General features: G+C 37.3%; 1 long non-coding RNA gene and 2 gene segments (V, D, J or C); all 3 read left to right on the top strand.

The window, feature by feature from the left end:
• The first annotated feature begins 2,149 nt into the window (after positions 1-2,149).
• Positions 2,150-2,655, top strand: LOC309476159 (Ig heavy chain V region 914-like). The segment is given in 2 exons: positions 2,150-2,254; positions 2,331-2,655.
• Positions 2,656-4,362: 1,707 nt separating this feature from the next.
• On the top strand, positions 4,363-6,079 carry LOC309495625. The gene is made up of 3 exons (XR_014204727.1): positions 4,363-4,565; positions 4,660-5,534; positions 5,970-6,079. It is a non-coding gene; the product is annotated as an uncharacterized lncRNA (long non-coding RNA).
• A 4,500-nt stretch (positions 6,080-10,579) lies between these two features.
• On the top strand, positions 10,580-11,177 carry LOC309493902 (Ig heavy chain V region 6.96-like). The segment is given in 2 exons: positions 10,580-10,702; positions 10,780-11,177.
• Positions 11,178-14,317: the final 3,140 nt, after the last annotated feature.

Raw genomic sequence — 14,317 nt, forward strand, 5'->3', positions numbered from 1 at the left:
CAATCAGACATATATTCATGTGTGCTGTTGTAAATGTTAATGTTGAACTGTTAATTTTTCAGTCTGTTGGTGTCAGACACTGACTGAGTCTGAGTCAGCGGTCATTAAACCTGGAGGATCTCACAGACTTACCTGTACAGCCTCTGGATTTAGTGGTGACCAAGACTTGGCCTGGATCAGACAGGCTGCAGGAGGAGGTCTGGAGTGGCTGCCATACATCTCATCTGGAGGTTCTGTATACTACTCTCAGTCTGTTCAGGGACGGTTCACCATCTCCAGAGACAACAGCAAGAAACAGATGTATCTGCAGATGAATAATATGAAGAATGAAGACACTGCTGTATATTATTGTGCAAGAGAGTCACAGTGACAAATACAACTACAGTACTGTACAAAATCTGAAAACAACCATATAAACGTTATCATTCTATGCTCCTGTCACGGTGTGGTTGCAGCAAGTAGAGTTTAGGCAGAATCTAGATGCAGCAGTCAACTTTACTTAACAAACAATCAAAATAACAAATATTCAGGATATCAGGAGAATATAAAACAACCACTAACCAAAGACATACTAATAGACATATAAGATTTCTAGTGGTGTCCGAAACCATAGTGGACGTTATCGAGTGCACTCATTAAATCCCATAATACACCCCAATAACGAGTGTACAACCGATGTACGCTCAGCGACTAGAGAATACCCATAATGCACTGTAAGAGTCGTGCCAAATGAATTCCCACGTCTGACCAGAAGATGGTGCCCACAGCTGAATCATCCATCCATCCATTTTCCAAATGTTGGTCCAACGTGGCTGCAGTGTAATATCATACAGGTATAAATTCATTTTTATTTGATTATTAAATTGTTAAATTAAGGTTTATACATGCTAGTTTCAATGAAAGAGTTCAAGATGTTTTCATGTGTTCATTTCTACTGGAGCTGCCAGTTTACCAAGATTCACTTGCTTTCATTCACTCTGTCTGTCAAGTGGGCTATATTAGTGGAGTAATGCAGGGAATAGTGAATGAGGGTATGGGGGGCGATTTCGAACACAGCATTGGTCAACTAAGGAAGACAGTAAATAAACGCAGGAACTGGGAGCACAAAACTAAGCAAAAACAGAACATAAACCTGACAGATCCTTAATGTTTTTTATAGATTTTAAATATTATAGATCCTTACATTATAGATACTACATAATACTAAATACTAAATATTACAGGCCTGCATACATATTAAATAAGATTTGAGAGCAATGATGGACACAAAGCCATTTTCCTCACACAAAGCAATCTTCAGGAGACTTTGCATGGAATCACGAGTCATATGGACAATCTACTCATGTCCTGTGGAACAAAATGTCTTACATGCTCCATACAAAAGAAATACAAGATGACAATTACCAAGCTTGGATACAATTTTTCAATACAGTTGACAATACAGTATGTAGGGTTGAGGTTTGAACCTGAGTCCCCTTTCTTAATGTCTTAACAATTAGACTTGGAGTACAGGATAATTCATTCAGTGATTGCTTTCATTATTTTATTTATTTATTTATTATTTCATCTTTTTATTTTTCTAAGAAATTTCTTGTTTCTGGAATAGCAGGCATGATTCTAACCAAAACAACTTTGTATGCATTGACTTTCTTTGTATGGCCAAGGAAAGGCACACTAACAGACACAATAACAGCTATACCAAAAGCTCAAAACACCAATAATAAAAACATTCAACATTTTCAACACCCACACCAATGATTGATTTATTCACTTTGATTTCTGCACTTGGCCAGAATTAGTAATTAATTAAATATAAAACATTGCTGAGAAATAACAAAAGATCTGTCCTGTGTTTACGTTGATTTTATGATTTATTGCATTTTGAAATGTATTATTACAGACATACAATAAAATGTATGTCAGCAAGCCTTTACTATCTTAAAAAAATACTAAGATTCAAAGAAAACAGAATGTGAATATTGTATCAAATCAATCAGAATTCAGTCAAGAATATTTGAATCCATTTTCTCAGTTCCAGTTTTGCCATATAGTTAGGCCTACCTTGTTTTGCCTTGGTATGCAAATTACCTGATTTAGGGAGGGTCAGTGAACAACTCTAAAAGTATTTGTTATAAATCAGAATTCTCAGTGTCCTGCAGCTGCAGTGCAATTAAATATTTTGCTCATCATTTTACAGTTTTTGGGGTGATAATGGAAATGCTACTGCATGGAGTTCTGCTGTTGATTATTTCATGTGAGAAACTCTCAATTCTTCTCAATTAATGGTGCTGTTTTAAAATAAATTAACGTTCATTTTCTCTGTTTTTCAGGTGTTAGTGGTCAGTCTTTGACCTCCTCAGATTCTGTGGTGAAAAGACCAGGAGAATCAGTCACTCTGTCCTGCGGTGTCTCTGGATTCTCAATGGGCAGCTACTGGATGAACTGGATCCGTCAGAAACCAGGGAGAGAACTGGAGTGGGTTGGACGTATATCTGGCTCAACTGTATATTATGCTCAGTCTCTTCAGGGCCAGTTCTCCATCACCACAGACACCAGTAAAAACATGCTGTATTTAGAGGTGAAAAGCCTGAAGACTGAAGACACAGCTGTTTATTACTGTGCAAGAGATTCACAGTAAGACAAAAGACTGCAGGGCTGCACAAAAACTGTCATGATCACTGAAGCAATTACTGCAAATTTCCCCACATTTCAATACATTAGTAGAGATGTAGTTTAAAATATCTTAATATTTCTGTATAAACAGCTTCCCAAATAAATGAGAGTATGAGTCTCGGCTGGTAATTAAGTAAGGTCATAAAGATAATAGATTCCAAGCTTGGAGGTTTGATCATTGATTACCCTTTTCCACCAGCATGAACCAGGAGCTAGTTCAGAGCTAGAGCTATTGCCGGTTAGTGAGATACCAGCCTGGTCTCATTGTTAATACGTAGGTTTTAATACGTAAATTTCAAAGATATAAAAAGTACTTTTTGTACGTTTGGATAGATGCTGAAACGTAGGCTATGGACGTATCTGCAACATTTAAACGTATCATTATTACGATTTTACAGGTACAAAATGTTACAGATCTTTCATATCATAAATATATCTGTATAATTTCCCTTTTACCGTTTTATAGATAAATGTAAGATCCCTTAACCCTAATCACAAACCTAAACATACCAATTTATAAACTGCGTAAAACGTATTAATGGACTGAGATGTGTAGGGAAATGGAGCTTTATTAACAATATAGCATTAAAATATAGGTCACTAATCCTACCATTACCATTAACCATTTCTTAAAACTAGAAGGTATTTTTAAGGTTTTAAAGTGTAGTCCTGTTTAACGCCATGTAGGCTAATCCTCCGAAACGAGTTTGCAGCAGAAGGCACGAACAGAGCGAAATGTTAATATTTCTTAAATTAGCAAACTGCTTTTAATAACTGCGACTGAAGACATAATTGTTAAGACAATTGAGTGCAATAGAGTCAAAACATTAATGCCACGACTTTAATATGCATAGTCCATACGTAAATAATTTACGTTTTTTTTGTGCTGTCTATTTTAATGGAAAATTTAGATTTTCATTGATTTACAGTATTGATTTTAATTTATTTCCAGTAAGACATTGAAATGACCCTTTGCTGGACTGTATGTGGTCTGCCAACACATGACTAATGTGTGTGTGTTTTTAAACACTGGGAAACAGGTGAGACGTCAGGAGGAGGCAGATTGAAAAGGGGCCTCTGACCCCTAGGGTCAGAGGCCGTCCAATTTAGAGTTTAGGGTTCACACGGTCTCTGCATCTCCTGCTTGGGTGCCACCCCTTCATCTGTAATAATACATTCCAAATTACATTAAATCTTCAAACCAACTTGAACACTAGATAGAACAATAATGAAGAAATCAGTATGTTATTTTCTTAAAAGCAGTGTATCTATTCTGGTATTTATGTTACAGGCAATGTCCATATTTGGTATCTAAGAGGTGACAGAGGGTCTGACCCATGTCAGGAATTGAACTTCAACTTTGACTCCTGTTCTTCATTAAGCATGGGTATCTTTATGTGGTCTAACTGTAAATCCACTTACACAGACATACAATAAAATGCATGTTGGCAAACCTCTGTACTGACCTTAAAAAGATACAGTAGAAAAATATTCTCATATGTACATGTATGTCTCAACTGTTAAAGCACCAATAAAAAGAACAATTATACCCATTTATGAGAGTTTTTGGCTTAAACATCCTCTGTATAGTGAGCATTGTTTTGTTGTATTGTGTATGTTACGAATGAGAGGCATAAAACATCACATTAATGAGATGCATAAAATACAGTGTTTGCACCCACCCCCACCCCTCCTGTCAATCAATTTGAGCTCAGTATTGTGTTTGACAAGTGTTTTATACTTGGTCATTTTAATATATGCAAAACTGTTCAGTTTTTCCACCCCTCTGTGTGTTTAAAGAGAGACGTTTATCTCCCAGTGGAGGAGAGAACTGAAATCAGCATAAATCATGTTCCCTACATCTCTACTGCTGCTTTTGGCAGCAATGACCCGTGAGTGTCTTTATCAGCAAGTAATATAAAACAGATATTTGGGCACCAACTGTATAATTTAATTGATGTATGTTTTGTTATTCTCTTTTGACAGGTGTGGAATGTAATATTATCCTCACTCAGCCAAACTCTATAGTTCTGCAGCCAGGAGACTCATTTACTCTCAAGTGTGAGGTGTCTGGATATTCTGTTACCGATGGTAGTTACGCAACAGCCTGGATACGACAACCTGCAGGAAAGGCTCTGGAGTGGATTGTGCACATATGGGGAGGTGGAAGCATATACAAAAAAGACTCATTGGCAAACAAGTTCAGCATCTCTAAAAGTGACTCCAGCAACACAGTGACTCTTAATGGAAAAAATCTACAGTCTGATGACACAGCTGTGTATTACTGTGCCAGGCGACCACAACATGAGAAAACAGTACAAGCACTGTACAATAACTACTATAACATCCAGTAGCCTATCTGTTTCTAAATCTCATTCATGGTTATATAACCACCATTCTATTATCACATATTTTGTGTTCGAACTATCTCTTTAATGATGCCTAATGCTTTTTTTATTGAGTGTATTTTGTCCAGCTCTAAGCTAATAAAATTACATTTAAGCCATAAATACAAGTCATGAAACTAGATGGATGTAAACTCAAGATTCATGTAATGTTATTCCTTGCCTGCATAATGTTGTTCCTAGCTCTCTGATCTCTTTGTGATAACGAGCCTATATGCAAACCACAGTTGCAAACACTTTATGAAAGCATTTTCGGTCACAGAAGCTGAAGCTACAAACTCATATCCTGATTTTCCTCAGTTGATAATATGCAAATGTTCACCATCCACATGAATAAATAAGAGTGTCAGTTCCTTCGAGTATCAGTCACTAGGACAAAAGCTGTGTGGATGTCCTGTCTGATTCGGAAATCAATCATGAGTCAAATTCTACTTGTTTTATGTGCCTTTGTGCCATGTAAGTGGATTCATTCAGTCACATCAGAAAAGTGAATATTTCTGTTGCTGACTAATTATTCAAATATTTATATAGTTAGAAACAGATGAAATGAGACTGGAAGTTTGGACTGACTGTCCAACGCATTCTCATCCTTGGGCGTCATAATACTGACGCTTTTGACATTTCGTCTACATCGAACGCACATGGCACCCTTTAGCGTCAATATGAGACGCACAGAGCTTTGTTCGGTTATGGGTAGGTTTAGGTGTAGTGTAGGGATAGGGTTAGACCGCTAGGAGGCGCCTTCTGGCCCATTTCTATCTGCGTCTCATATTGACGCTAAAGGGTGCCATGTGCGTTCGATGTAGACGAAATGTCAAAAGCGTCAATATATGACGCCCTAGGATGAGAACGGGCTGGACTGTCACATGTTGTTAATGTTGTCTTTTACAGATGTTTCTGGCATCTCACTGACCTCGTCTCCTGCACAGATTAAAGCTCCTGGTCAATCAGTCAGGTTGTCCTGTCAGATCTCTGGATCTGCTTCATGCTCATGATCATATTCAGACACATTACCACACACACATACCAAATGGACTTAAAGGACAAGTTCGGTATTTTACACGTAAAGCCCTGTTTTCAGATCGTTTCTGATGAAATAGAATGGTTAAGATTGAAATTTGGACAAATGCTGCTGGCCCGAGAATTTTCGGTTTCTGTGGTAGCACCCCCCCACCTCACAATGGCTGTATAGGTGCACTGGAACAATCCTTCCTAAAACGCATTAAACTTTCGTTTACAAAGACGTGAAACTCATCGAGTGGTCAGGGGTGTTCACTGATATGCTCACACAAAAATCGCTTCAAAAGATGCTTTCCAACAGGTGTGTTTTACCATTCGTTGTAAAACTGTGGACCTATTTTTCCAAACGCCTCACACCCGTACATTCTTCCGTTGAGAACTTGAATAATAGACACTCCAGCCCACAAACAACCCCATTTCCGTTTCCGGCGGCTAAGTAGTGATGTCCGGTTCGTGAACGAATCGTTCTTTTGAAACGGTTCTTTTTAGTGAACTGGTCGAACCAGTACACTAAATCGGACTGAATCGTTCGAAACAGTTCGCGTCTTGCGTCAGCACTGATCCACAACAAGTTAGTAAAGTTACTCACTTTCGGACATGCCTGAATCCTGACAGTCACCTCTACTCAAAATAAACCAATATCCCGGAGTAGGCATACATGTTACTCCAGTAAATCCAACAGTTCACTGAACTGAGACGTGCTGAGAGAAGTGATGAGCACGAGCAGTTGATACTGAGCATGCGCGCACTACCGAACGTACAGGTACAGCGGTTCTCGGACCACCAGTACAGAACCGAGAACTGTTTCTTTCGGACACGTTCGATACGGAGAACCGATGAGCTGATGAGCTGAGCATGCGTGCAATTTTTTCAGAGGGACGAAATGCATGCAAATCTTAAGTATTTTACTGAACATCAATAAGTGTAACAAAATAAAACATGTTAGAAACATTTTTATCACATAGGCTACTGCCTTTTCACTGTATTATTTTAAAGATTGGAAACACAATGAATGGATTGTAAAACTAAACATTTATTATTATACTAAAACATTATTTTCTGGAACAGATCATTTCATTTCTAAGTAAGTTGATATACATTTTTGACGTAAACTCTTGCCAAGGTTTTAAAGGGTGCAAAGTAAATGTTTATAATGTGTTAATCAAAACATAACGTATTAAACATAGATATGCATCAAGTTTTTTGTTTTGTCGACTGAATAAGGCTATAGCCTAGTAAGGTTTCAGTAGTTCTCAGCTCACACACAGGCGGTTCTCGAGTCAAGAACTGGTTGTTGCAGCAGTTCTCGCATCACCAGTACAGAACCGAGAACTGTTTCTTTCGGACACGTTCGATACGGAGAACCGACGAGCTGGAGAGACTGCGCATGCGTGATAACAACACCGTCTCTGAACCGAACTTTCTTTTGGCCAACTGATGCTGTGTTACTGTCTATGCGCTGTGCTGATACATGAGCACGGGTGAACCAAGGACTTGAATGAGGGGCCGAATTCGGCAAAATGTACGTTTATTTAATTACAAATAAAATAAAAATGATGAAGTTTATTCACTTTAAGACATGTAAAACATCCGCGTTTGCGCATCGCCTTAGGCCTACTACAGGGTTAATTTTCAAAACGTAAATGTAAGAAACCTATCCAAGATGATTATGACGATGAGCACTATTATTTAACTGAAGTTATGATTACAAATGCCTTTATTTGAATGTATATTTATCCGCCGGGATGATAGAATTGACGTCATTACGTGATGACGTAAAAGAACTGGTGAACCGGTTCATTGAAACGAACTGTCCGAAAGAACCGGTTCGCGGAAAAGAACCGGACTTCCCATCACTACGGCTAAGTAATACCTATTTGTTAATCTTTGTTAACACAACTGTTCATTGTTTGTTCATGTTTGTTCACAGTTAACTAACAAGATTTGAATAAAGTATTAGTAAATGTTGAAATGAACATTAACAAAGATTAATAAATGTTGTATAAGTGCAGTTTATTATTAGTTTATGCTAACTAATGTAGTTAACTAATGAACCTTATTGAAAAGTGTTACCATTAAAAATTATTCAGACACCAGAAGGGTGCACCCTTTCTCATTAAATGAATAACTGGTGGTTGTGATGAACCAGTTTTGTTTGAACACACCTACTCTTCTCTGTTACACGCATGAGTAATGCAAATTCAACTGTCATATTTCCTATTTAAACAACTAGTAAATGACTGTTCAATCTGAAGAGGAAAAACAATGTTCTCCCTAAAGCTCTTTCTGCTGTTGGCAACTGCACACAGTGAGTGTTTTTTTATATTTTAAAATTCTGAAGGAGTTAAGGGGGTTTTGTTTAGGAAGTTTTAGGGAGTTGAAATGTAAAACCCAATTCAATTTGATCAGTATTGTGATTCTGTGTAAAGCATTTTCTGTTTGTTGGTCTCTGTAGGTCTTGACTCTCAGGTTGTGCTCACACAGTCTGAACAGTCAGTAGTTGTGGCTCCAGGTGGTTCCCACAAACTGACCTGTGCATGTAGTGGATTCACTCTTAGTAGCTATAGGATGCACTGGATCCGTCAGGCACCTGGAAAAGGACTTGAATGGATCTTGCACCATTATATTGACTCTGACAAAGGCTCAGCTCAGTCAGTCCAGGGCAGGTTCACAGCAACTAAGGACAGCTCTAATTTCTATCTGCACATGAATCAGCTGAAGACTGAAGACACTGCAGTGTATTACTGTGCAAGAGACACTGTGGAAACACTAATACAGGCAGCTGTACAAAAACTCATGAGAAATGAGGTGCACATGGTTACACTGAAAAAGTTTTTTTTTTCTAATTACCTTTCTACCACTTAATTACCTCTAATATGATGTCAATATGGAGCTTATTTTAACAAAAAAGCTGAAGATACAGTATGATTTTTAAAATAATATACCAAACATGCATCATTATGCACCTCTAAAAACATGATTCTTTAAATGTATCTTGATAAGCTGCAAATCCAGCCTATACAAGGCAGATAAATGTGGAATCACATCCAGCTGGTTCTAAAATGAGTGAGATGCACCATATGCATATAGTGCGGCATAGGCCTCGTGGCACACACCCTCTGAACTCTCCCTCACAGACATGCTAGCTCAGCACACTTTATCGTTCAGGACTTATTGTTCTTCAGCCCTCTGGCGTAACTCTCACTGGATTTAATTTCTGAGCAGTTTTCTGAGGCTTCCGATCACCTCATCTGTGATCGCTTCTCATGACGGCCACTGACTATCACATGAGCAAATAACGACTGTTTCACAATCACGCTCGAATCTCTAGTCAGATGCACTCAAACCATTGATACATTGATGCACAATAACTGAAAGTAATATCAGACAATATTAATATTGATTTCCAGGCCAGGAAAAATAATAATATAAATAAATGAAATACTTTATCAGCATATGGCAACTTGTATTCCAAGTAGCCTGAATGTACGGTTGAGATTGTGAGTTTACATAATAATAATAATTCAAAAAATAAGAGGGATCATACAACTGTAATATTTTTATTTACTGCCCTGGTGAAGCTGTTTCACTTAACAAATATAATCCACAAGACAAAATAACATCAATTTATATTAATGCCCCATTAAATAATTTACAAACACTGTTTAAAAAAATAAAAAATAAATCTGTAGAAATAGGGCTGAACAAGAACATTCAATACTAGACAAAGACACAGGGCAAACATGAGGGCTTAAATACACAAGACTAACGACTAGACAAGGGACACCTGTGAACAATGAACCAATGACAACATGACACAGACAAGGGAACACAAGGCAGGATCACATGACTTGAACAAGGGATCACATGACATACATGAAACAGGAACAAGGAACAACCCACAACGTGACAAGGACACAATTTACAGTATCATAATGAAGGGATTTTCTGGGGGTTTTTTTCATATTTTTTTTCAGGTGTTTTACCTGTATTTTGAATTACACATTGCTTAAGGGTTAATGGACATTACAGTAAAATTACTGGATAATGTCCTGGCAGATAATTACCAGCAATGTATGCTTAAGTTGATTCTTAATACTCTGTCATTTTCTGGATGTCCTGCACATTCTTTGGTTATTAAGAATAAAAATGTCAACCTTTGAACTGGGAGATTTTTGTGTAATTCCAATTATTATTTTGTCTTTTGGACTTTATTTAAACATATGTTATGTGAATAAGGAAAATACTTCCTGAGCTTCCTAAAAACTGGACTGTTGAAAATAACAGGACATATTGGGTCAATTTAAAATATTTATCATTTATCAAATACAAGTTAAGATTTTTTCCCCCTTATTTACTGTAAAAACATTTAGATATTCAGATTAAACTAGTGTAAGACTTCAAACCTCCAAAGATGCAAATTATTTTGTGGGAAGGGTCAACATCTCCCCGACTCCTGAAAGATTGTGTTATAAGCTGAACTTTCAGTCAGTGCATGTGTTCAGTGACTAAAACAGCTTCAGTGTAACCAATAACTGTTTTACTGCATCTTTCTGTTGTAATGGAGATGCTACTATATGGACTCCTACTGATGATTATTGCATGTGAGAAACTCCCATTTGTAGTAGATTATTATTTATTGTTCTAAATCATCTAACATGATTTTTCCTCTGTTTTTCAGGTGTTAGTGGTCAGTCTTTGACCTCCTCAGATTCTGTGGTGAAAAGACCAGGAGAATCAGTCACTCTGTCCTGTGGTGTCTCTGGATTCTCAATGGGCAGCTACTGGATGCACTGGATCCGTCAGAAACCAGGGAGAGAACTGGAGTGGGTTGGACAAATATCTGGCTCAACTGTATATTATGCTCAGTCTCTTCAGGGCCAGTTCTCCATCACCACAGACACCAGTAAAAACATGCTGTATTTAGAGGTGAAAAGCCTGAAGACTGAAGACACAGCTGTTTATTACTGTGCAAGAGAGTCACAGTAAGACAAAAGACTGCAGGGCTGAACAAAAACTGTCATGATCACTGAAGCAATTACTGCAAATTTCCCCACAATTTAATACATTACTTGTTTAGAGATGTAGTTTAAAATATCTTAATATTTCTGTATAAACAGCTTCCCAAATAAATGAGAGTATGAGTCTAGGTTGGTAATTAAGTAAGGTCATAAAGATAATAGATTCCAAGCTTGGAGGGTTGATCATTGATTACCCTTTTCCACCAGCATGAACCGGGAGCTAGTTCAGAGCTAGAGCTATTGCTGGTTAGAGAGATACATAACCTGCAGTGAGTGTACTGTACAGTCACCATAAGCATCTGCTAAATGAATCTGAAAATAATTAATATATTGATTGACTAATATATTGTTGAATATTGATTCAACAATATTCAATCATGACAACTCTATTTTAAATGTACTATAATCTTTATATCTCCATAAAGATAAAACTTTCAAGTGAATTAGTGGTAAATATCCTTTACAAAGTGCAAGATGAATCCAGTTAGGGTTGAATTTTTTTCTTTTGGTCTGACCTTCCTTTGATATAAAATATGCTGGAGGATGGGCTATGCAAATTAAAATGTACATTCTGCCTTATAAACTCTTCATATTTATCACCTTTTCAGTGTTTTGTCATTGAGATTTTTAACAAAAACTTCTGCAAAAATGGTCCTCAGAATTACTTGTTTCATTAGCCTTCTAGTCTCCATTGAATGTAAGTAATATTTTTTTTAAGCACTTCAGCAGATAAACATTTGATTAATTTTCATCTCTTTGATGTCAAGTCATCTCTATTTTTCACTTTATTGCTAAAACTCATAAATTCAATTCTTTTTTTTTTTAACAGTGTGCAAAGGTCAGACACTGACTGAGTCTGAGTCAGTCGTCATCAAACCTGGGAACGAACATAAACTGACCTGTACTTTTTCTGGGATTGAAGTTGGTAATGCAGATATTTCATGGATAAGACAGGCTGAAGGGAAAGGGCTTGAGTGGATCTCACATATTTCTGCTCCAAGCGGCAGTAGCAAATATTACTCTAAAACCGTTGAAGGACGATTCACCATCTCCAGAGACAACAGTAAAATGCAGGTGTATCTGCACATGACAAATCTGCAGGCTGAGGACACTGGTGTTTATTACTGTGCCCGAAAAACACAGTGACACAAGAGGCTGCTGTGCAGTACAATAATGTATGCGCTTTGGAGACATGCACTGTTAATGCCATATTTTATCAAAAACGCTTCAGATGGGCAATCTAAAAAAAATATTAAAAAATAAAAACTGACCCATCTCTCATTCATCAACATCAGCATTAAAGCATATTAAAAAAATATATATATTCATCCATCTCATCTCTATTATTACTTTTTACACCTAAAATATGTTACTCCAATTATTAGTAAAGTAACTGCTGTTTGTCTTTGTGTGTGAGATTGGGGAAAATATGAAAATTTTGCACGATTTTGATTTGGAATAATTACAAATTAACAATGTAATCAATTATTATGAGCTAGAAAAGAATTAATAAAATGAAAGGCAGACATGGTTACAGAGGTTAATAAGGACACGGTAAATGTAAATGTACCTTTAGAGGGCAGCCTATGCAAACCTACTTCTCCTTCTCCCTTTTAAAAGCCCCCACTCTATTCATCTACAGACACAACACTTGATTGTGACTTCCCTGCAAGTTCCTATTTTCATAACGGGGCAATGGATATTGTGTCTAAACTGTGTTTTATCTTCATGTTTGCTTTCACAGAATGTAAGAAAGGCTCTTGAAAACCTGTTGACAATCAGACATATATTCATGTGTGATGTTGTAAATGTTAATGTTGAACTGTTCATTTTTCAGTCTGTTGGTGTCAGACATTGACTGAGTCTGAGTCAGCGATTATTAAACCTGGAGGATCTCACAGACTTACCTGTACAGCCTCTGGATTTAGTGGTGACCAGCCCTTGGCCTGGATCAGACAGGCTGCAGGAGGAGGTCTGGAGTGGCTGGCATACATCTCATCTGGTGGTGGTTCTATATACTACTCTCAGTCTGTTCAGGGACGGTTCACCATCTCCAGAGACAACAGCAAGAAACAGATGTATCTGCAGATGAATAATATGAAGAATGAAGACACTGCTGTATATTATTGCGCAAGAGAGTCACAGTGATAAATACAACCACAGTACTGTACAAAAATCTGAATGCAACAAACAAATGTTTGTCTGTATTTATTTAAATTTAATCAACTGGAGCTTTACAAAGTAACAAGTAAAACATTTTTACATTAATTACTTTTCTCACAAATCACAAATATCATCTGAGCAATTACAGCAAAATTGTGTTAGTTCAAAACACAAAACTATAGAAAAATATTTTCATATAGGTAGCAAATATATATGTCTTAAGTAATGATAAACTGCCAATAAAAAGAACATGTATACCCACTTTTGAGATGTAGGCAAAAAAAAAAAAAATCCTCTGTATAGTGAGCATTGTTGTGTTGTATTGTACATGTTACATACGAATTAGAGGCACACAACGTCATATCAATGAAATGCACCAAATATAGCTTCATTGTCTGACATAGGCGTACTTTGCAGGTGAGACATGTCCCCACTACTTTTTGCCAGAGTCAATATTCTTTCCACCACTTTTTGAAACATCTCGTGGCACGGATGTACCTATATAATACATAAGAAAAAGTTGTTTTTTAAACCATGTTGAGCGTTTGTTGCAGCTGTTATCAGTTATCAGATTCTTTATGCTCGTGCACAGTCTTCACACAGATGAGTGCTTCAACCTATTGCTTAAAGGGATACTTCACCGTTTTTTCATATTAAACTATGTTATTCCCTTAACTAAGATGAGTTGATACATACCTCTCTCGTCTCAGTGCGTGCACTCAATCGCTCTGTCTTGCCGCGAAACTTTGTTAGCACTTAGCTTAGCCCAGTTCATTCAATAGGGGCCAAGCAGAGAAGCTACCAAACACCTCCACGTTTTCCCTATTTAAATACAGTTACTCGAGTAGTGTAACTCGACCGAGGACGGTGACACAAAACAAAACGTTGCGCTTTTATAAGCGTGTAAAATGGATAACTATATTGTATGGCGGAATACCATAGCAAGTGCTTGGGAGCACTTTGACTTGGCGCAGTAATATCTTCACTCGTGAAAAATCCTCTCACCGGCCCCCGCTCCCTCTCCTCCTCCCTCTC

Source organism: Leuciscus leuciscus (genome assembly GCF_965113295.1).
Source record: "Leuciscus leuciscus genome assembly, chromosome: 1".
NCBI lineage: Eukaryota > Metazoa > Chordata > Actinopteri > Cypriniformes > Leuciscidae > Leuciscus > Leuciscus leuciscus.